Raw genomic sequence first — 23,824 nt, 5'->3', positions numbered from 1 at the left:
ACTACATTGGTATTACTGTACATGATTCATGGCTAAAATTTTAGAATGAAAGCTATATGGTCTCTGTTTGCATCTGTTTGTATGTTTATGTATGTATATAAATGTATGTTATGTATATGTAATATATTCCTACCTCAGGATGGTATTGCCAAAATCAATTTGTTTAAAAAAGGCTCTATTTAATTGGCTTAAAGAAAAGTAAGTGCTTATTGAATATTTCTAAGCTCTCAGAAATATAATAGAAGCTAACCCGAATGCTTTTCAAGTTCATGTGATCTGGGATAATCTTCAATATGTAAATAAACTTTGTTTGTTGGTTTAATTAAAATAGGAACATCTTAAGAATTATCAGCATTAAATATAATGCAGACATGCAACTTCTATTTTACCTGGGTTTATTATTCAAATAAGCTCATATTATCTCTGTTACAAAATTTGTCAGCAAGAAAAATAACAAGATGATGGCTAGTTGTTTTAATGTCTCATAAAATTTTCATGAGTAGTCTAAATATGATTATCAAAAACAAGTGATTTAAATAGATGTATGTGAGATAAAAATTTTAAGTAAAATTTTCAACAATAATTATATTATATAATATGTCTATTTAAATAGTTTCCAAAATCATTTTTGTAACTTGAAACCTTAAAGATTTATAAATTAAGTTCAATGATGGAAATTTGTTGAATATTTAGATCACTTCCAAATAAGATAAAATACTGAAATATTAATTACTGAACATAGGTGCATCCACTTTTGGATTCTTAGTACAGACAAACTAAAGATATTTGGATCTATCGGTAAGCATGTCCTGTGCCACATTGAAAAATTATACTATAAAAAAGGCATATGCTTCTAGAAATTATGAAATGTATTCATAAATTTGCCAGTCTAAAGAATGCTGGTATAACAGGGTTCACAATTGCTTACTTATTAGTTTTCACAAATGAGAATTCCTAAGTGTTAAGAATTCTGATTAATAAATGCAATTAAAATTGCCTGAAATAATAGGAGAAACATCTCTGTGCAAAGAAAGTAAGACATACTTTTGGCTAAGAAAGAGTATGAGATTTGGAGATGTGTTTGTTAAAGGAAAAAAAGTAATTTTGTCTACAGTAGAGCATCTGCTTATTTCTGAATAGAAAAAGGAGACTAAAGGACAAACTAAATGAATATAGAAAGTTGGGAAGAGAGAGAAAAATCTTACTTTGCATAGTCAAGCTGGCTAAAATTTAATAATTTACTATAAGGTCTTTTAAAAAAATAATCTTTAATATAAATAATATACTTAGGCTTATGTAAAACTAAAACTTAATTTTCTTTCATCTGATAAAAGGACAAAGGTTTCTTGGACTATTGATCTGCTCCTGATAAGAAATTGTCAAAGTTTTTCTTTACCTTTAAGTAATCTGCCTGGAAAACAAAGATTCTGTACTTTTTCAAAATAATTTACTGTGTTCCATGCTGTCTTAGTCAGGCCTTTGATTATTTAAAACTGAGTCTTCTCAATATTAAAAGAGCTAAGTTTCAGGGGCCTGCCCAGTGGTGCAGCAGTTAAGTGCACACACTCCACTCTGGTGGCCTGGGGTTCGCTGGTTCGAATCCCATGTGCGGATGTGGCACCGCTTGGCAAGCCATGCTGTGGTAGGCGTCCCGCATATGAGATGGAGGAAGATGGGCAGGGATGTTAGCTTGGGGCCAGTCTTCCTCAGCAAAAAGGGGAGGATTGGCAGGAGTTAGTTCAGGGATAATCTTCCTCAAAAAAAAAAAAAGAGCTAAGTTTTGCTCACAACTATGTAACCTTCTGTATCTGCCTTTAAATTGTTTAATTGTCACTTGGTTAAATGGATGACTAAGTATTGCTTCACAGTGACCTATGACCCTATTTAATTAAGCGTTTCAAAATCTTTTGATATTTTTGACAAACTTCCCAAAAATCAAATTCTAAATGAAGTCTTTTTGACCTCAAACTAACTTTGGGATTTTCCAGAACATCTCAAAAGATGTTTCCCTGGAACATCTCAAACGATTTATTCTCTCCTTATAAGAGTTATTCTCTCATTATAGAAAGAGACATGTTAAACTAATAGGCTTGTCTGATGTGTTAAATTACATGGGAAGTATTGTCAAATAAGAAGTGATGTTTAACCTTCTTTGGTTAAATTTGTATTGATGTATGTTATTAATAAAAGTATTCCAGAAATTGTATAAAATTCCTAAACATCTAATATGTAATGCTGTCATAATTCCAGTTGTCACCTTAAAATGTTGTGTGTCACAGAATAACCAAATTTCCTTGTTGATTGTATTATAATGAACTCTCATCAGATCTTTAACCATGGCTATTTTTAAGTCTTTTGCCATTTATAGACAGTTATTGTTTTACTCTGATGCTTTTGCAAAAATGTTCCTGCAAAAGTGTCTCATCTTCAAGGAGACTCATGGAAAGGACTCTAACAAGTACTGGTTTCTGATACTTTCAGATCATAACACCAAACTGGTAAGAATTTACAGAACTCTAATGGAGAAACTGGTGGCTTTATAAAACTACTAACAAAAGATCAAGATCAATAAGAATTAATTACATGGGACTGAATGAATTGATGAGGACGATTATTATTTTTGTGTCTTTCTGTTTCAAACATTGTTGGTACTTTAATGTTTTGATTTTCCCAAATATAAGAAAACCTTTTTCTCTTTTCTTTTAAACCATCAGCAATATGGTAAAGTATACCTTTGTGAACAAAGATGAAACAATTACTTCTTCTCCCTACCTGATTCTGCCAGAATTCAGAAGCTCTTAATGAGTATTCTTATTTTCATGGCAATATAGTTATTTGCATAAGTTCAATAATAATCTGTTCTCCTTACAACAGGGCATAATTGGAAACATTGGTCATATTACCAAAGCTTTGACTGGAATGTCATATTTGAGAGAGATCTACATGGAATCAGATATGGCCAGACAGCTTTATGCAGCCAATAAAGCTCCTCGGAAAAAGGGCTTGCAGGATTCCAGTCAGCCTTACCAGGTGAGTAAGAAGGGCACTTCTTGGCAGGCTCGGGAAACTCAGGATGTTTTGAAGACCTCAAGAAGAGAGGAGAAGTAACTAAAATTTATAGATATTGCAAGTGAAGTCTGATGGTGTGTCCTCGGCTTGGCTTCCTTAACTCAAGAGGCTTTTAAGAGTTCAGTTAGATTCCTTATGAAAATTTCCAGCAAAGCAGATTTAACAGAGCCTATATGGTCAACCACTATTCTTGCTGCACTTATGAAAATAATCAAGCTAAGTTTAATGAGACTAGACTTATTTTGAAAACAAATTAGTCTTACTTTGATTATCTCTGATAGAAATGGGAGAGACCGTAGAGAGAAAAATTACATTTCAGTAAAATTTATAACACATCCTTGTGGATATCAGGCTTTAGTCCTGTTCATAGTCTTTGTGGTTTTGTTATCTGCCTGTAAACTGGACTAAATCCTGAATTCTCCTAGTTTCCTCCAATATCTGACCACAACTCTCCGAATTTTTTCCAATTTTTCTCCCACCCTTCTGACTTAGAATCAATGAGAACTAACACTTCCCTTTTCCTGAAGCCATGCCAGCTAAAGCTGGACCACTTGATATAAACCTCAGAGAAATCACAACAGCTCATATATGGACAATCTTCATGCCTGTTGCTGTATGAGCCACTCAGAAAGATCACCAGAGACATACAAACTGTATACTGGGAAAATCTATCAGATTGCCACTGCCTGCCCTCACTCCATCTGAAGATGCTTTGAGTCCAACATCTAGAAATCTTGACTGTCTGCCCTCAGGACTCAGACTTGGTTTATAGTCTGCTCCATCTATTAGCCGTGGTTTTTCTTTTGTTTCCATAGAAATGCCTCTTATTAACTTTCTGATGCAGATACTTGAACTATATAGGCCTAGCTTTGGGAGACCAACTGCAACGCCACTTGCAGAAATGAGACACAACTATTTAACTGAACTGACTTATTTTCAAGATGAAGAGACAAGTTCAGTTAAATAATGGAGCAGTCTACCAACTCAACTTCTGAATTGTGAAACTTCTTGGAAATTTCAAAGGTGGGACTGAAGGAGAACAGAATATGCCATGCTAAAATATGCCACTTTGGCATATTGATTATTGTGAATTAAGTTTACTTAAGAAACAGTTGGTTCAAGAAGGACACTCTGGGGCTGGCCCAGTGGCACAGTAATTAAGTTCGCGCGCTCTGCTTCAGCGGCTTGGGGTTCACCTGTTCGGATCCCGGGTGCAGACTTACATACTGCTTACCAAGCCATGCTGTGGCAAGCGTCCCACGTATAAAATAGAGGAAGATGGGCATGAATGTTAGCTCAGGGCCCATCTTCCTCAGCAAAAAGAGTAGGATTGATGGCAGATGTTAGCTCAGGGCTAATCTTCCTCAAAAACATTTTTTAAAAATTTAAAAATTAAAAAAAAAAGGACATTCTGACCCTCCTTTATCCCCCTGAAATCAGGAAATAAATTTCCCATGTGAAAGGTACCCTCCTGTACCAGGAGGGCAGAAGCATCCTTATTACCAGAAATAGGGAATTTAGGGCCCAGAAGGCCATATAAATAAACTTTGTTACTTCTTCACTAATTTACTACCCCAAACCTGAACCTCTTTATCTTGTCAATTTTTTCACAAATTTATTGTTTCTTTATCTAAAAGGTATAAAAGCTGTCTGCTTGGGTCATTTCTTCGAGTCTCATGTTTTTATGGGGCTCCTGTACATGTGAAATTAAATTTTCTCCTGTTAATGTATTTTATGTCAATATAATTATTAGACCAGCCAAAGAATCTAGAAGGGAAAAAAGGAAAAAGTTTTCTGCCCCTACATAGGCTCAGTTGTGTACCCTATACCTGAGTGAAGGGACAGCCTTGCAGCTGTGAGAGATTACAAGGCTCAAACCATTGGTGAAGGCTGGCGAGGGGCACTAGGAAGAGGACCACTGTGATGGCTGAGTGGATAAGGAGGAAAGGGAAGCTAGACCAAGAGGTTATGGGAACATGGGAAATTTCAAGGACAGAAGGCCACAATAAGGATGAATGACCTGATTCAGTGAAGAGAAGGCGAGGACATTTCAGATTTCAGCATTCCAAACTGAAGTACTTTGATGGTTGACGAGACAATGTTTGTGAATATGAGTGGGAGAAGTGAATTGTAGTGAAGATGTTCAATCTCAGGTGTTTCTGGCAGCTTCCAGAGGACACTACAAACCATATAGAGGGGGTTTCCATTATGGAGTGAGGGTAAGGGAGCTACTCTGCTCAATTCCTCCTCATATACATCTCAGTTTCCATACTGTACTCTAACCTTCTGTATAGTTCCTACCTTGCTTGTTCTCACAGAAGAATTTTCTCTTCTTAACTTTAAAGCTAAATCCTTCACCTATGATTTAGATCCCAGCCTGTCCCATCTACTCAGGGAGTTCAATCCAGTCATAATTTCTCTACTCTCTTCTCTATTTCAGCCTCTTCCTCTCTACCAGCTCCTTCCCCGTCATAGTATGAGCATGTTCAAGCTTCTTCCATGCTGTATAATGTTCTTGTATACATTTCCTGTACCTTGATTTCCACTCATAAAACTAAAGAAAATATTCTAAGGGCACCACCTTTCTCCTCTAATAATCCAAGTGTCTTTTACCTCTACCCTTCTATAGCCTTTGACTCTGTTGACCACTCCTCTTTTAAAATTCAATCCTCCCTTTTCTTCTGTGACACCAAACTCTACTGATTTTTCTCCTGTCCTTCTGGCTGCTCTTTCTTAGTTTCCTTTTACTGCCTGCTATTCTTCCATTCACCCCTTAAATACTTGTGTCTCCCTGAGTTTTGTCCTCAGACCTCTCGTCTTTTTCCAGTCACTCTCCCTCATTCAGACACTTTTTTTGTATGATCCCATCTATTCTCTCATTCTTAACTACCACCATTAATTGCTAAAGACTCCCAAAACTTTATACCCAGTCCTGCTCTATGTTCCAAACTTCAGATTTACCTGACCAACAACTTCCTAGAAACCTTCACCTGGATCTTCCATAGGCACTTTATTCTCCATAAGTCCTAAACTCATCAACACTATTTTGGACAAATGGCTTGCAAAATTTTTTAACATTTCTGAGAATCCACATCCTCAAAGAGTTGTTGCAAGGATGAAATAATGACACACACACACACATACACACACACACACATATATATATATACATAAAGTAATTATCACTTTCATTGTATCATCCTTATTACTATTAAAGAAGTCTTCATGCAGAAAGAGGGACTTTATCTGGGATTTGAACAATAAAATTTAGATGAGGACAATAAGGGGAAAAACGAACCTGAAATTGACAAAAGATGTTTCTCTATTATTTACTAATCAACTACTTGGCCAAGATTTGTACCAAGTCACTCTGTTCTGCCATATCCAGTTGAATTATATTGCTCAATTCATACAACAACTGCTTTTTGTGCTTTTCTTCCATTATGTTTTTAGAAACTGGCATCTGTTCCCCCACCTACCTGCCTTCTACATTTCAGCTATTTCCATGGATGCTCTTTGCTAGAGCTACACATCTGATACCACCAAGGAAGCACCATGTGTGTACTGGCATTTGTGATATTTCCAGGATCTATGTTGCCTTCTGGGTGCTGAAAGCATCATATGGCTCTGATCAGAAACAAAACATATTCTGTATACAAAAGTAGAAACAGTAGAGTTGTTGGAGAGTAGAATTAGGACTAGATTTGGAATATAAAGAAAAATGAAAACACATATTGTGAAGGTATAATTAAGAAGGTACATTATTATATATATAATAATAATAATAATATCTTTTAGGTCAGTAATAGAAAAATAAAATGGAAAATTCTGGTATTACCCTGAAATATTAAAAAGCCACATTCAGCGTGTTTATCTAGCTCTCTATATAGATAAGCAGATAGATAACAGCTTTCCCTGAAAATAAAAACATTCTCATGCTTGGACCAGTTCAACTTGCCAAGTGTTGAATAAATATTATAAGTAGTAGCACTGTTTTGCTAGTTATATAAAAAAGCATTCAGGTGTAAGAGGAGCAATTATCAATATTGCCAGCTCTAATTTCCAAATTGGCAGTAATCACTGCTGCATATTAAGTGAAAGTAGAAGTGATTCCATTTAAACTAAAACTAAAGTTGTTCACTGATGATCTTTTCAATAGCCCTTTGCAATATTTACATTATAAACAATAATAATGGTGCTGATAAAAAGTTTCTCTTCTGGACTTTTTATACAGTAATAAATAATAGATAATATTTTAGTACTTACTATGTGCTAGGTGCTGTGCATACTTTGTGTGCTTTATCATATGCAGTCATCATCACAACCATATGAGTTAAGTAACAGTATTACCTCAATTTATTAAATAAGTAAATTGGGGCTTAATAGCTAAATAACTTTTGCAAGGACCCAGAGCTAGTGTATGTGGAAACCAGAACTAATATTTTGATTGGTCTGAGTACAAAACCCATGCTTCTAATATTACACTCTACTGCCTGCAATGACGCATTTCCCCAGATCTTTGAGACCCAAACTAATAAAATCATCACATCATAGTTGTAATAATACATGCATAAAACTCACTAAAAGAGAAAATGTCTTTCAATCCAAAATCAAGAACGAAGCTTGCCTATAATCTATTAGGTAGCCTAAACATATTTTTTAAATGAGTCAAATGAAGAGGAATGTACAATTTGAAACGCAGGAAAGCAGGAATCAAAGTAGAAATTTAAATTGGCATTACAATCTGTCCAATGTAGAGGGTGTTCTAACCATGGATGGGAACTTTCCAGTCTTCTGGCCAGATCTATCCCTGTAGTGGAGACAGAGGCATCAGACCATAAGAGTTCCATGACAAAATTCTATGAAAATCATCCCACCAATTCCAGTTGTTATCATTACATGTTCACCTATAGTCTCCTGAAAATATTTGAACTCCCAGGACAAAGTATGGAGGGAACTCCCTGATCATCAACTTAAGTGTTTCAGTCTACTTGACAGTTATGCTTATCATTGTAAACAAATAAACCAGAACTCGTATTTTAGACATTGATCCCTTTTGAATTAGATTAGTGTAAGTTAGTCACTGAGAAATTGGTAACATTTTGGTACCTGACCAAATTGAACGTCTGACCTACAGAGCTGAGAAGCACATCCTGGAATGGGGTATCCACACAAAGTTACATTCATCCCAGGTGACAACTCTATGTCATGATTCATGCAGGCACAGGTTCACCTACTTGACCTAGACCGATCAAGACAATCATTATAATTTCAGGGAGAATCAGATATATGTTGCCATTTGTATTGTTTCTCATTGTCTGAAGGCCCTAGAAAATAATTGAAATTACAAATAGTGGCATTGAAAAAAGAGAAAGTTAGTCACGTGCTACAGTAACTGCCAACATTCCACTAAAGCAACATTCCTCCTTGATGTTCTACTTCAAGAATTGACCTTCTATAGCTAATGAGAATTAGCAATTAAGTTTAGATGGCTCTAATAGAATACTATTGCTTTTGATCCACCTATTTAGATCATCGTTATTCATATTTGTAGTGGCAAACTTAGTGTATTATGTTTCCCAGGAGAGTTATTTCCTAATCCACCTCTGTGATCTTGCTTCTGTTGTTTTCCTTTCAATATTCTTTGTCAGAGAAATAAAAATACAGCATTACACTTCTCAGACTGCATTTTAAGTTGACAGGAAAATTAGAATGCAGTCATGTGTTCCTATCCCTGCTCCTATGGTTGTATATCAGTAGGGCAAATAAACCTATGAGTGATAGTAATCCATTTGGTATATATCCAGACCACATTACAAATGGTCCTATGGGTGAGTGCTATGATAAATATAAGAAATGCCTTTTATGTCTATCCATTTAATAGGTTAATGATGCCGCCACAAACAACCTTTCTCCTTTTAATAAATACTGTAGGTCTGCAACTAACAAAAGTATCTAAAAAATTTAAGATTTTTTTTTCAATCTCTACCATGTCTTGGAAGTTAGAAATTCCAGTGCTCTTCTATCTACTTTATGTAAAAGAAAGGAAGAGAACATTCTACTAATCCTAAATATTGCCCTTTTAGCTTCCTACTCAGTCCTCAGTTTCATGGATTCTGGATCTCATCTCTAAATCCCATATCACATTCTCTCTTCCCTCTCTAATTATTTGGTATCTATTGTCATCATCTACTCAATCAACAAAACTACAAATTTTGAAGTCAGCTAGACTCCTCTCTATCCTTCTCTCCCCCTGTATCCAATTAAGGGGTATGTCTTCCTTAATATTTTTGGGGTCCGTCATCACTTTAACATCCATATTACCCTTACCCAAGGCAACCATCATCACTTGTCTAGACTAGTACAACAGCTTCCTAACTGTTCTCCCAAACTCTTATCTATTCCCCTTCAAATTTACATTCCAAAAAGCTTCAGGGCAAATCTATTTAAAAATTTACATATAAGCACCACGCTTAAAAATCATTCAATGCCCATATTTCCTACACTATGATGCCCAAACTCCTTAATATGTTATTTAAGCTCTTCATGATTGTCCCTATTGGCCTTGCCAATCTCATTTTTCATCCACTCCCCTATCAAATGCTACATTTAAACAATGCTAAATGGCTTGTAGTCCCTCACACCTACCTTCTTGCTTCTCATGTGTTTCCTTTGTTTCTGCTGTCTTCTCCACCTACTTCCAAACACACCTCACCTTGTTAACTTCTAATCATATTTTAATATTCAAAATAGGTATAACCTTACCAGAAAGCACTCCCTCACATCAGGCTTTTTCCCACTATCCTATGAACTACTCTATTTTATTCATCTTTGTATCTCTAGCATCTAGCACAGTACACAATATTTGTCTATTGAATGAAGGAATTCCAAAGGGTAACTCCTAGCTATTAAATATAGAGATTTGATGAAGAGCTCTAAACTCATCCTTTCCCTTACAATGTCTAGCTTTCAATTTCCATCTTCTCAGATTAAAGAAGCCTAATCTTTTTTTTTTAATATTTTATTTTTTTCCTTTTTCTCCCCAAAGCCCCCCCCAGTACATAGTTGTATATTCTTTGTTGTGGGTCCTTCTAGTTGTAAGAAGCCTAATCTTTATGGTCTGTTCTTAAAGATCTTGCTCCCCATCACCCTGATTACTTGTTCCTTATATTTAGAGCTTCTCCAGCTCAAATGCAGCTTCTAGATGTGGGAGTAAATCTTTAATTTTTTATACAAAGTAGAACGTTGTATTTTTTATTTTTTTTATTTTTTTTTAAAGATTTTATTTTTTTCCTTTTTCTCCCCAAAGCCCCCCAGTACATAGTTGTATATTCTTCGTTGTGGGTCCTTCTAGTTGTGGCATGTGGGACGCTGCCTCAGCGTGGTTTGATGAGCAGTGCCATGTCCGCGCCCAGGATTCGAACCAACGAAACACTGGGCCGCCTGCAGCGGAGTGCGCGAACTTAACCACTCGGCCACGGGGCCAGCCCCTGTATTTTTTATTTTTAATACCCACCATGATTATGCTCATTATTTTCTTGACCTTTTGGCCACAGCAGCATGCTAAATTGATATCTTCAGGACATTCATGCATTCAACAAATATTTAATGTGTCTATTTTGTGCAAGGAGCTGATGATTCAGCACAAGAATAACAACTAAAAACAACGTCCCTATTCTTATGGAGTTTGCATCTTATTTAGGGGGTGGGAGAAATCAACACAGACAACAATCAAATAAATAAGGAATAAACAATAAAATATGCGTGGCAAGTGCTATAAACAAAATGAAACAGGTGGTTGTGAGAAAGTGTCCTTAGGTCCCTGGAGAGGCTACTTTAGACAGACAAACAGATCTTTCCTATGGATGTAACAGATAAAATAGGAACCATTAGCCTATTATTTGGATTGTTTCCCTCAAATGCATGCTGTGTACCACACTAACTCTCACTCACCACCTTCCTGCTCACTCACCTTGAAAAGTCATAGCTGCTTTCCTTTAACCAATAGGACACATCTTCCAACTCATTTGAGTCAGGGAAATGTTAACAGTGGTCCCACAGAGTCCCTGGTTGAATTCGCCTCTTTGCATTACAGAGAGTTAGAGTGATCTCATAGAGAATGAATTTTCCATTGCTTTACAACCTCCAACTTAGCATTTCACTGCCTAAAAGACTATGATGTTAACTGCCAACTTGGCAAATGTATTGTGGACTCACTCTTCCACACAGTTTTATTCAACAAACATTTAGCAAACATCATATTATAAATTTATGAAAAATAAGATTAGTCTCAGCATTGATACCTGTGAGACATCTCAATTTCCACTTGTCTACCCAGAGAAGTACATGCCTAGCATCAGTTTGTCTTTGTAGTTTCCTACTCTTTATGCACCCAGTAACTCCCTTCAAAATGATACAACTTTTGTTTCTTTGTGAAAAATTATCCCAAAAGGTCCAACTGCTAGTGTTGGTGATAGAAATGAAGAGAAAGAGAAAATGAGAAGATCTAAGAAAGTTGATGTTTCTTAGCCAGCAAAATAGAAATTTTATGTTGGAAATTATAGTGATTATAGTGGTATTTGCAATATTAAGAATTTTTAATAGTCTCTGGATATGTCCCTCATGAACATTAAGAGTCTATAGCAGTATTTTCTTAAATTGCCTGATCATCAGAACCACCTGGGTCACATGCAAAACATATAGATTATCAGGCTCCCTCCTCTGGAGACTATCATTCAGGAGGTAAGCTGAGGGCAGGGAATCTGTATTTTTAACAGTTGTACCAGATGAATATAAGACCTGACGGGACTGAGAAACACTGGTCTATAATAGTTTCCTCATAGGATAAGAACTTGTGAAAAGGGATTGTAAAGGTTTTCACAAAAAATAGGTACTCGATAAATGTTTTCATCCCTTTCCTTTTCTTCCTTGTTTTTATGGTCCTTTTATGAAATTGTAAGATTTAAGGAGGTTTGTATATCTCGCTTTTAAAGCTCTGCTTCATATGTGAAAAGGGAATCAAGTTCTTACATATTATTGTGGTTTTCTCCCACAATTTTGACATATAATCCCAACACTTTTACTCACCCAAATACCATATTACTTATCATGTCAAACTTTCTTAGTAGCTGAATTTTATTTAAGCATTTTGTTTGGGCCATTCATCAGTGTTATTTTACATTTATCATGTTTTCCATTTAAGTGGCTTTCAAATCTAAATATTTTTCTAGGCGTAGAGTAATGATGATTTTATCCAGTTTGTTATGCCTGGAAGAATAGATTGGTATTACTATAACAGTATTTTAATCAGGGCAATCATAGAACTAATCAGGAGCAGAAGTAAAACTGGAAAAAATTTCTTAATTCTCAGTCCAGTACTCTTTCCACCACACTACACTGCCTCTCAGAGTGCATTAATGTAAACAATTATAAATGCTCATTTCAGAACAATAAACAAATTGTTAGCTGTTACTTATTCTAGAACAGTTTTATTCTGCTGAATCTATAGACCATTTGTACTTAGACTGAATCACCTTTGGAGTAAATGTTAATTTAATTCTTGAATTATCAAATAGAATTAGTAGCATTGTTATTCGTTTCTAACCTTTTTACCTTTTTACATGACAGAACTAGGTATGTCAGGTTTAACTGTAAGGGGGAAAAACATTCTCAAATGCTTTCATTTCTGTTGACCTGAGTTTCTCAGAAATGACCTCACTAAGGAAACTTCCAGTAACACATAGATTTTTAAATGTGGTGCATCACCTAATATGACCCAAGAGAAGTTTATGGGCTAATCATAAGGTATCCTTGTATTTATATTCTCCCTTTCCCACCCTTATGTCCTGCTTTCTCAAACTAGATGATCAGCTCCTAGAGAGCAGAAACTACATGGTAAATCTCTGTTTTTTACCCAAAACCTAGTGAATTGTCATTAGATGCATGCTGTTTGGTTGATCACCTTCTCAGAGTATCACAAGGTAAAATAGGACCTCCTGGGAGCATCTAACTGGTTCAGACGCCTTCCTAAAACTAGGCAAACAACTAAACCGTAGTTCGCACAAACTGGCAGCCCTCAAGCTGAATCTAGCCTTCATAAAATAGTTATCACTAGATTTTTAAAAGAAACAATCTCATAGTCCTGTATCCATACCTCTCGGACATTTTTATCTGCCTGTCATAAAGCAACCACTAATGTCGTTCTGCTCATCAAAATCTCTAGAGATAAAGATTTTAAATATATAAATCATCACCCAGGTAATCAAGAGAGTTTGCTTGGTAACCAACTCAAACTTCTCCACTTTTATCATTTTCTTTCCTCTCCTCCATTTCTCAGTGATCAGAGACTAGACAAAATCTTTCATATTATAAATTTTATATTAGAAGACTGTGACAAAGTCACCCCTTAGCCATCCATTCCCCAGGAAAAATAAGCCTAATTCATTTCACTTATCTTCACAAATCTATTTTCTGTATTTTTCATTCTGTCTCCCTGCCTCCAGTCTCACTCTCTCCAATCCCCACCAAGACCAGTGGTTGGAGCCAAATGTATACAGAACTATGTTAATTCCCCTACCTTAAACCTTTCCCCAGCTCTCCACTGACTATAGGATACAGTTAAATCTCATTATCATGGCATACAAGGCCCTGAGGGCCTAATTTCTATCAAATTCTTACATGTATCTCTTGCTACTTCCTGTTTTACATTCTATGCTCCAGTAATTCTATACTTGTGTTTTTCCACCTTTCACCTATATGCCTTTGCTTCAGATGCCCTCCCTACTTGGAATACCCTTCCAAAACTGTCTCCACCACTTTCTTACTCATCCTTTAAGTTTCCATTGTTATTCCCATTCTCCACTGATTTCCACAAGGAGGTGTGCACACCTGGGGGCGTACATAGGATGATGTGTTGGAGTGTGGAATATTAGAACTTACATGTGTATGTATTCTTATATCATCTTTTTAATATTGACATTTTGGTGGTATCTATGATAAAAATATTTATAAAATATACACGTATACAGCTTAACTAACACACACACACACACGCACAGGGAGGCCAAACTTTTTTATGGATAAAATACATTACCAATAAAATTTGGGGTCTACTGCTTTTCTCTTTTCATTTTTCATGATTCTCTAAATGATACTGTCTACCCCTGTAGCATCAATTAACATGAAAATAAAGATGACTCCCAGATCTATATTTTGAGGCTGAACTACACTCCTGACTTCCACATTTAAATTTCCAACTAGCTACTGAATATGTCCATCTAGGTGTTCTGGAGTTATCTCAAAATCAATCTGTCTAAATTTGAACCAATATTTGTTCCTTCCTATTTCCCCAATCTATTTTTCCTCATATGTTTCCCACTTTTGTTAACTACAGAGTTTTCTAAGCTAGAAATCTAGAAGCCTTTCTGGAAGCCTCCTTCATGTTTTATAAATACATTTCTTATTGTATATCTCTACAACCATGTCTTTATTTGAAGCCCTCAATTTATTACAACTAGACTGTTGTAAGTCTCCTAACTAGTTTCCCTACCTCCAGTTTTATTTCCCTTCAGATCTTCCTTTTGTTTACTGTCAAAGGATCTGTATAAACTGCAAATGAGATTATGTCACTTTTCCTTCTTAAAACGGTTTGTCAGTCACCATTTGACTTCAGAATAAAATGCATGATTTCTTATCATGGCCTGACAGGCGTTGAAGGCCCTTAATGATGGTATGGCCCTTGATATCTCTCCAAGGCTGTCTTCTGACCCTCTTATAAGCTATGGACAATGACTTGCTGTTTTCCAAGTGCACCATGCTCTCTCATTGCTCAGTTTATTTACTCATGCCATTTGTTTTGTCAAGAATGCCATTTCCTTAGAGTCCTTGCAAGACTCGATTCAAATGGCCAATTCATTTCAATTCAATTCAAATTCAAATTCTTCCTCTAGGAATCCTTTTGCTGATAATTCCTTCCAAGATTGGTTTCATCCATCAATTGTTAACAAAGAAACAATTAATTAATTGTTAATTAACAATCAATCTTGTTAATCTTCTTAGGTGCTTCCAGAACTCCAGGTGCATGGTTCCATTGTGTGTGGGGTGTGAGTAGAGATTATTTTTGAGTGAATGAATGGTCTGCAGCTATTTTCTGAAAAATCTCCAGGTTATCCATATATCATAAATAAAATTCAGAGGAAAAAGTTTATTTTTATAAGATTTGAACTAGTTCAGAAAATGGTGGGAAGATGACTTCTTTGCCTTTGTATAACAGATTCTGAGAGGTTGAGGGCTACAAGGGAATCACAGCAATTAATTAGTCTCACTCTCATTTTACTGCTGAGAAAACTAAGGTTTGGAGTTTACATACTTGTCTAAGCTGTATAGGTAATAAGCAGTAGAGATAGAAATCAAAACAATCTCTTCTGTCTCTCTTTTTGGTGTCTTTTTCCCCCACTACACTAGAAGTTCTTAACCCTGTTTGTGCCAAAGACTCCTTTGATGGTCTGGTGAAGCTTATGAACTCCTAAAAATAATACTTAAAAAAAATAAAATACATAAGATTTTAAAGAAACTAAGTATATTGAAATAAAGTTATCAAACTATTTGAAAATTGTGATGTGGGAAAATACATGATTAGTAAAGCATTAAGTAACAAGATATATTGACAGGTTTAGTAACTGTTCTAATTTTGAAGTAGTGATGAGCATAAAAGCTATTTTGAGACATCTGCAAGAATTATAATGTGATTTTTATTGATGAAAAAGTCACAGGTACCGCTAATACAACTGTGTGAGTTTTTTTGTTTTTTGTTTTTTACCTACATTGATCACTGAAGAAAGTGCTAATTTTCAGTAACAGAATAGTGGAAATAAAAAAATAATAATCCCCTCATAAAAATTCATGGACACTAAACACTTGAACCTACGCATGTGATAAAACCTATAGAACTATACACATATAGACACACACACTCACGTGAGTATAAAACTGGGGAAATCTGAACAGGATCAGTAGATTGCATAAATGTTAATATCCTGGCTATGATATTGTACTATAGTTTTGCAAGATATTACCATTGGGGGAAATTGGATAAAGGGTACACAAGATCTCTCTGGATTTTACAACTGTATATGAGTCTACATTTACCTTAATAAAAATTTCAGTTAAAAAAATTCATACTCCAAGAACCCTTGCACCATCAAAATCTTGATGTAGTGCTTTCCAAAGTGTTCTTTAAGATGTGTTCCAAGGCATATTAAAGGTATTGAGAAATCAAGAAATATTTTTTAAAACTTTAACTCAGACTTGTCTAGGAATATTTGCACTAATATTTTATTAGTATCTGAAATGAACTTGAATTCCGCAGATGCCACTTTGAAAGTACTGCCTTGTTCATCACAGGATCATGTCAGTCCTTATCACAAAAGCCCAGGAAAAGCATTCAAGATAGCATTTGAATTAGGATATTGCAGCAGACTGTTACCACTCTTCTTTCATCATTGTTTTTGAGCAACATGGTTTACTTCGGGGCGGTGCCTGTTTGGAAGGATAAGGCAAACCAGGTGGAAGGGCTATGTGGGTGTACTGTCACACTTTCACACTCATTATTTTCCTTTGCTATTCAGTGAGCTGTACTGAATTGAAAATAAATCTGTCAACAACCAAAGCAAAAGAAAAAAATTGTTCTGAGAAAAAGAAGAATCAATTTAAGGGAAAATAACAAAAAAATAAAAATATACTCACCATTAGATATGTACAGAACTCTCTTCGCAAACGTTATGCACATAAGCTCACATTTGAGGAAACTGAGGCATGCTCTTTTGCACATTCTTAGAGAAGGGACTTCTAAGTTGAGTTTTGTTCAGCATATCAGCCCTTTTGAATTTTTCCTTCCCAAGATTTCTGAGGTAGTACCACTTTGGAATGATTGTAAGTTGTATTCAGCTTGATGGAGTACAGTGTGGTGGGCACTCGGCTTGGAAACATGCAATGAGGATTCCAGTCACAATTATCTTACTCTCTGTGTGACCTTCGACAAGTCATTTTGCCTCCCTTGGACCACTATATGTAGTTTCTTGCTTACATTCATGACTGAAAAAGAACGAAGTTTAGACTAGGTGATCTCAAAGAAACCTTTTAGTGATTTAAAAGTAATTGCCCTTTAGCTACTGTACAAAACATGCATTATGTTCAAATCAAAAGTCTAATTGTCAACATTTAATGAATCTTCCTGTGCAACAACTATTTTGTGTGTTTTGCATATATTAGTCATTTGGATCCTCACTAAACTTTATGAAGTAAATATTACTATTATCCAGGTTTTACAGGTGAAAAAACTGAGACATAGAGGCCAAGTAACTTTCCCAGTGTCATGCAGGGATGAGCAGGAGTGCAGGGATTTTAACCTAGATAGTCTAACTTCAAAGGCTCTGAGATTAACGAGGCTATTGAAGGGGAACAAAATTTGCCACCCAAAACAATGCCCCTTTGATATGAGGATTATTTTAGGCTGGTTATTTTTAAGAAACAGCAGACATAGGAGAAGTTGTGAAAAACAAGTTACCCTTTTGTAAGGGACATTCACATCTGTAAGGGAACTCTCCATCTGTATGAGTGTCTCCCTCTCTGTACATGAAAGAGGAGGATCACTAAAGCTCTAGAATCTCTCCTCAGCGGAGAAGGCATGGACTTAGATCTACAAAACAACATCACCCTGGTTTACTGTGGTTTTCCTGACAGCCTCCGATAACTGAATCCTCACCCCTGACATTTTTTTTTTGTCTTTAGCTGGAGATGGTATTTAAGGTGATGGCTTGGGCCATTTTGGAGAGTTATTCAGTTTTCCTGGGTCTTTCCCATGTATACAGGAAGTATACATGCTATTAAATTTCTATTTGTTTTTCTCCTGTTAGTCTGTCTCTTATTACAGGAGGGTCTCAGCCAAGAACCTAGAAGAATGGAGGGAAAATTATTTTTCCTCCCCTGCAGTATGAAAGAAACTGAAGAAATAAACACCCCTGCAAACAGAAAAAAATGAGTCCCCCCTCAAAAAAGAAACACAAAGAAAAAGGAGAACACTCTAATCATCCAATTTCAGTAGGTGTATATTCCATATGTATGTCAAGACCCTGAGTGGTATTACACAGATGGAACAATATGAAGCACTCAGGAAGCTATTTTGCTGTGCTGAAAGTTATCCAATAAAGAAAGACACTAATAGAGAATAAAACTTTAGTTGCCCCAAATCTTTATTGCCCAGCCTGCACTCAAGAAAATAGATCAATGTGGTGTTCCAAAAGATTATGAATAAAATGTTTCCTTTTGGTGTATTCTGTTTGGAACATATGAAATAAAGTGTGTGTGCTCCATAGACAAAGAATGCCAGCCTGTATGCACATAAGAAATCTTAATAGTTTCCAATTTGTCAGTGAATAGTTGTATAAAAAAGAATTTGGTTGACTTTTTTCCTCAGTTCCTGGGAGGTAACTTCTAAATTCTTGGAATTTCCCCACTGATAAGAGTGTCTTTGTTATTCATGGCAGGTTCAGATAGTTTATCCTAAAGAAGTGATTCATGGTGGGCTCCTATATAGTTTAAGCTAACTGGGATGAGATGATTTAGGGTAGGAGCTGGCTATGCCATACAGACCAACTATGTGATTAGATGTTTAGGGCTGTGAGCCATGTGATCTTCAGGGAAGGAAGGGAAGCTTGAGATTGAGTTCCATCGCATCGCCAGTGATTCCATCAACTGTGCCTATATAGTGAAATTCCAATAAAAAGTCTGGACACTGAAGCTCAAGTGAGCTTTTCTGGTTAACAATACTCTGTGCATGTTGTCACACATTGATGTGTCAGGAAGATGATGCATCTTGACTCCACTCCGAGAGGATACTGGGAGCTTCAATTTGGGACCCTCCCAGATTTTGCCATATGCATCTCTTCTTTTGGCTGGTCTTGAGTTGTATCCTTTTTGCTGTTATAAAACGGTAATCATAAGTATAGCACTTTCCTGAGTTTTGTGAGTCATTCTAGTGAATTATTGGACCTGATGGGGTAGTGGGAAATCCTGGATTTATAGCTAGTTCGTCGGAAGTGTCCATGGCCTGGGAACTCCCAAGCAGGTGGCTGATGTTTGAAGTGAGGACAGTCTGGGGAAGATTGTGCCCTTAACCTGTGGAGTTTGGCCTAACTCTGGGTAGTTAGCATCAAGAGTTATTGCAATAGTTCAGTAAGAACTGACTTAGAGTATAACATCAGAAGAGAAGTTGGCCACTGCAAATTTCCATAATGCATCAGGATTATACAAACAGCTCTTTATATAATACGTTTAAAATTTTTTTCATCACTATAAATCATAACAATGTTGAACTCTCAAATAACACTTTTACAGTCAGTCATGAAACCAAATTCATAATCTATGAAATCATACATATCAGTGCACAAAGCTGAATTTGTTGATGTAAACCAAGACATTCACTATTTCTTTTTCTTCACTAAAATCAAAGCCTTTCAACTAAGATATTTTTGTCACACTAAATAAACTGATTAGACAGGTAATTTTCAAACAAAACTATTTTTCTTTCATTGAGTCTAAATCCAAACTTCAATCTTCTATTTTTATTCCTCAAACTGAACTTACAGTGACATCAATATGGTTAGGAAAAAGTCTTAAGTGTGTAATATACAGATAATAATTTTGAGTTTTCAATAACATTATAGTTCTACAAATATGTCCAGTGATGCTGAAACCTGTTACCAAAACAAAAGAAAGTCATTTTGTTTGCTGACTGTAATGGATTTCTTATATCCAGTTTGAAGAAAACACATCCCATTAAGTAAAAGAAGGCTGGAGTGAAATAAGGAATCTAGTAAATAAAGAATTAATTGAACTCATCCTCAACATTGAGAGGGTGGGTCGATTTGTTTAGTGTTTCTGAGGGAGACTATACAATCTGATTTTCTAACAAAGTGAAGGATTATTGACCATTGGTGCTTAGTTCAGTTTTCCAATCATCGTGATAAAGAACAGTTTTAGATCCAGTGCTTCATTCATCTTTTCAATAAATGTTTATTGATTACTCGGTGTGTATGCAACACTATGTTAGGCACATGGAAAATAGAGATGAAAAAAAACCTCCCTAAGGAACTCTTGTCTAATGGAAGAAACAACCAAGGAAGTAGTGTGGTAAATTTTGTAAAAGTGATACCCGAAGCATTCTATTGGAGCTGAGAGGAAGGAGCACTTCTGCCTGGAAGTATCAGAAAAAGTTTCACAGAGGAGATGGACTGCTTAGGCCAAGTCTTCAAGCTATAGTTTGAAAAGAAGTCAAGGCAAGGGATGGGAGTTGTAGGCATAGAATAGGGACATGGAGACAGGGTGGCCACACATCCTGCTTTTTCCATAACTGAGGGGGATCCTGGGACACAATACTTTCAACACCAAAACCAGGAAAGTCCCAGGAAAACCAAGATGAGTTGGTCATATTTCAAGGAAATTGTGTTCCTTCAGTGGCGCAGGACCAGCATTTTTAAAAAGAAAAGAGTGCATCACACATAGTAAGGTTTAGTATTGTTTCATGACATTTTTGTTTCTGAAATGGGGGGTGGGGTGTATGCACATGAATGTGTATTAGTAAAACCCAAATAGAGGATTTTTTCAACATTTCTTAAGCACTTTTGAGCAACTACCTGTTCAGAGAATAAACAGGGACCTTGTTTTCCCAAGTGAGCACATCTTGCAAGCAAGGCAGGCTTTATGCGCATAAGACTTATCTAGTAAAGAGTCCCTGATCTCAGAGGGGAACCCACACTTGGTTTAACATTGTACTATTACCATCATGAAATCAAGTCCAAAGGCACAGTGGAGTATGTGCATGAGCAGAGGAGATAGGCTTGGTGGCAGCACGCACACCATAAGTGCATGCTCAGGAGCACAATGAGCATTGAATTTGGTTGCCTGAGACCCATTCGCTACCTTAGGGCAGTCTGGGGCTCTGAAGGGCCCTAAGGGAATTACTGGGGCCAAAACCTGGGCCCAGATAGGCAGCTACAGTGGTGGCAGCAGCAGTAGAAGTATCAGCAATGGTGGCAGTGGCTGTGGCCTGGGACAGGAAGAAGTTCCTCTTGGGGGCAATGTTAAGACCTGCAGGGGGAAGTCAGTTAGCCTGCCCATCTTGGCATCCCATCCCTGCAACATCTGTACAAATAGTAACTCTCTGAGCAGGGACTGCAAGATCTCAGGCAGAAAACTTAGTCAGTGAATTATTACAAATTAACAGCATACACATGGACACTGCAATAAAACGTTATCAAGGAATTATTAGAATTCTTTGAAAACTTGAGAATTTCTGGATTTGAAACTTGCTGCAACATTGCAAGGCAAATATCCACAGACTTAGTAATAGAAATTAAATTTAAAAGGACATTATTTTCATTTGAAGATTCACATGAAATAATTACTAATGGGGAAGAAAATTTTAAATTAATTTTCCTTGTAATTGAAGATAAAACAATAGAATGCATAAACAGATATTATGAATTAGATACAAATCCTGGAAACACTTTCAGTTTGTTCTACAACCTTAACAAGTTACAGAAAATGTCAGAGGAAACATTAAAATGCCGTCATATAAATTTACACTTAAAATTGAATTCAGACTTACATGAAACTGATTTGTATGAAGAGTTAAATCTTTTTAGAAAAATTGTTCTGCAAAAAATACCAATTTTAGATGTACTAAAATCTGTATTTAGAACTAACCTATCAGAAATTATTCCAATGATGTCATGGCCTATGTATTACTCTTAACAGTTGCATCAGCGGAAAGACCCTTCTTAAACTTAAAAATTATCAAAAATTATTCGCAATCTTGCATTTACCAAGAGCAATCAACATCACTTTCAATTACAGCAATTGAAAATGAAGTGGCTAAGGGGCTGGCCCCGTGGCCGAGTGGTTAAGTCTGTGTGCTCCGCTGCAGGCGGCCCAGTGTTTCGTTGGTTCGAATCCTGGGCACGGACATGGCACTGCTCATCAAACCACGCTGAGGCAGCGTCCCACATGCCACAACTAGAAGGACCCACAGCGAGGAATATACAACTATGTACTGGGGGGCTTTGGGGAGAAAAAGGAAAAAATAAAATCTTTAAAAAAAAAAAGAAAATGAAGTGGCTAAAAGTATACATTTTGATGACCTAATAAGTGAATTTACAGAAATGTGAGCCAGAAAAACATTTTGATGGATCAAGATATCACATTAACAAACTATTGTCATTTATTGTATTATATAAAATTATTATACCAAAAATATTAATCTTTTGCAGTTTATAACGTTGTTATTCATGTGTTGCTATTATCTCTATTATGTTTTATAAGTAACAAAATATTTTAAAGAAAAGTTTTGTATTTTAGTACCTTTCACTACACTTTTTTCCTGCTTTTTGAGGAAGAGACCCCACATTTTTATTTTTCATGAGGCCCTGCAAATAATGTAGCCCACTCTTCTTGTAAGTATTACCATAGAGTAAGAGAAACAGAGAGAATCTTAGCCATTCTACAAATAAATTAGTATTTAATTGATACAGCATTAAGTAAATGAAGCTATGGTATTCTAGTAATTATTGCCTGTCTGCTCAGGATATTTTACCAGCCCCATTTCTTGTAAAAATGTGTGAGCATGTGACCCAGGATGAGACCATCATAGCAACCAAATTGTATGACCAGTGATTGGCCCAGGATGAGAATGCCATCCTTGAATGCAATCAGAGCCCTTCTTCAGGATTTTTCAGCTACAGGTAGTGGTGAAAATGTCTCTCTTACCTCTAAGGAACTATAAGGATATCAAAGAACTATAAGGATATGACTCTACTGGGTGCCAGAGGCTATTTTTTCCACCAAAGAGAGAAGCCTGAGAGGAAGAAGCTAATACTTAAAGAAGTCAATGGGAGAGAGGGATGGGAGAAAAAAAGAGACCCATGGTGCTGAGACTCTACTTTACATACCTGAGATTCTTAGAGCTGCCTTGTCATTGCAGTTTCTTTCTTTCTTGCTTGCTTGATTCAGAGAGTTACCCTATATGCTTTTAATACATTCATTTCTCCCTCTAAGCTAGTTGGGGTTGGATCTCTATCTCTTGCAACCAAAATAAACCAGACTAATAGATGAATGATAACAACTTTATATCATCAAAATTATAATGCTAATCTTTGTAGAGTATTATATAACATGCAAAATACATAGAGTATCTCATTTGACCTTCACATCAATTCTATGAGCAAGGCAGGATAAGTATTATTATGAGTGTGTCTTTCATACATTAGATGGCAAGCTTTATAAGGGAAAAATCTGTATCTTTTTCAAATTTTATAATTACCAAATAGCCAACTATACTTTAGAAATACTAAAATCGAGGTTCAGGGATATAATTGACCCAAGGTTATACAAATGGTAAGTGGCTGGTCAGAGACTGGTTCTCCTGAGATCCAATATTTTCTGTTTTCTGATAGGCCCTATATTTGGCATTGTAGATGTAGCAGTGAACAAGATTCTAGTTTCTGCTCTCAAAGAATTCAGAATCTAGTGCAATGGTTTACTAAGATGTACTTTTCAATTCTGATACCCGCCCCCCCCGCCCCGTTCCATTCCATTGACATGACTGGCCTGGTGATAGGTTTGTATTAACTATACTTACAAAAGGGTCTTAAAGTTCACATTCTTTATATATTTCATCCTTCTTTAGTTTTTATAAAACGAT

General features: G+C 36.1%; 1 pseudogene; it reads left to right on the top strand.

Moving 5' to 3' along the window:
• Nucleotides 1-23,824, top strand: part of LOC139042622 (tigger transposable element-derived protein 1-like) — a 44,660-nt pseudogene that overhangs the window by 6,906 nt on the left and 13,930 nt on the right.

Source organism: Equus asinus, chromosome X (assembly GCF_041296235.1).
Source record: "Equus asinus isolate D_3611 breed Donkey chromosome X, EquAss-T2T_v2, whole genome shotgun sequence".
NCBI classification, from domain to species: Eukaryota; Metazoa; Chordata; class Mammalia; order Perissodactyla; family Equidae; genus Equus; species Equus asinus.
Note: the sequence above shows the minus strand (reverse complement) of the source record. Positions and strands in the feature narration are given on the sequence as shown.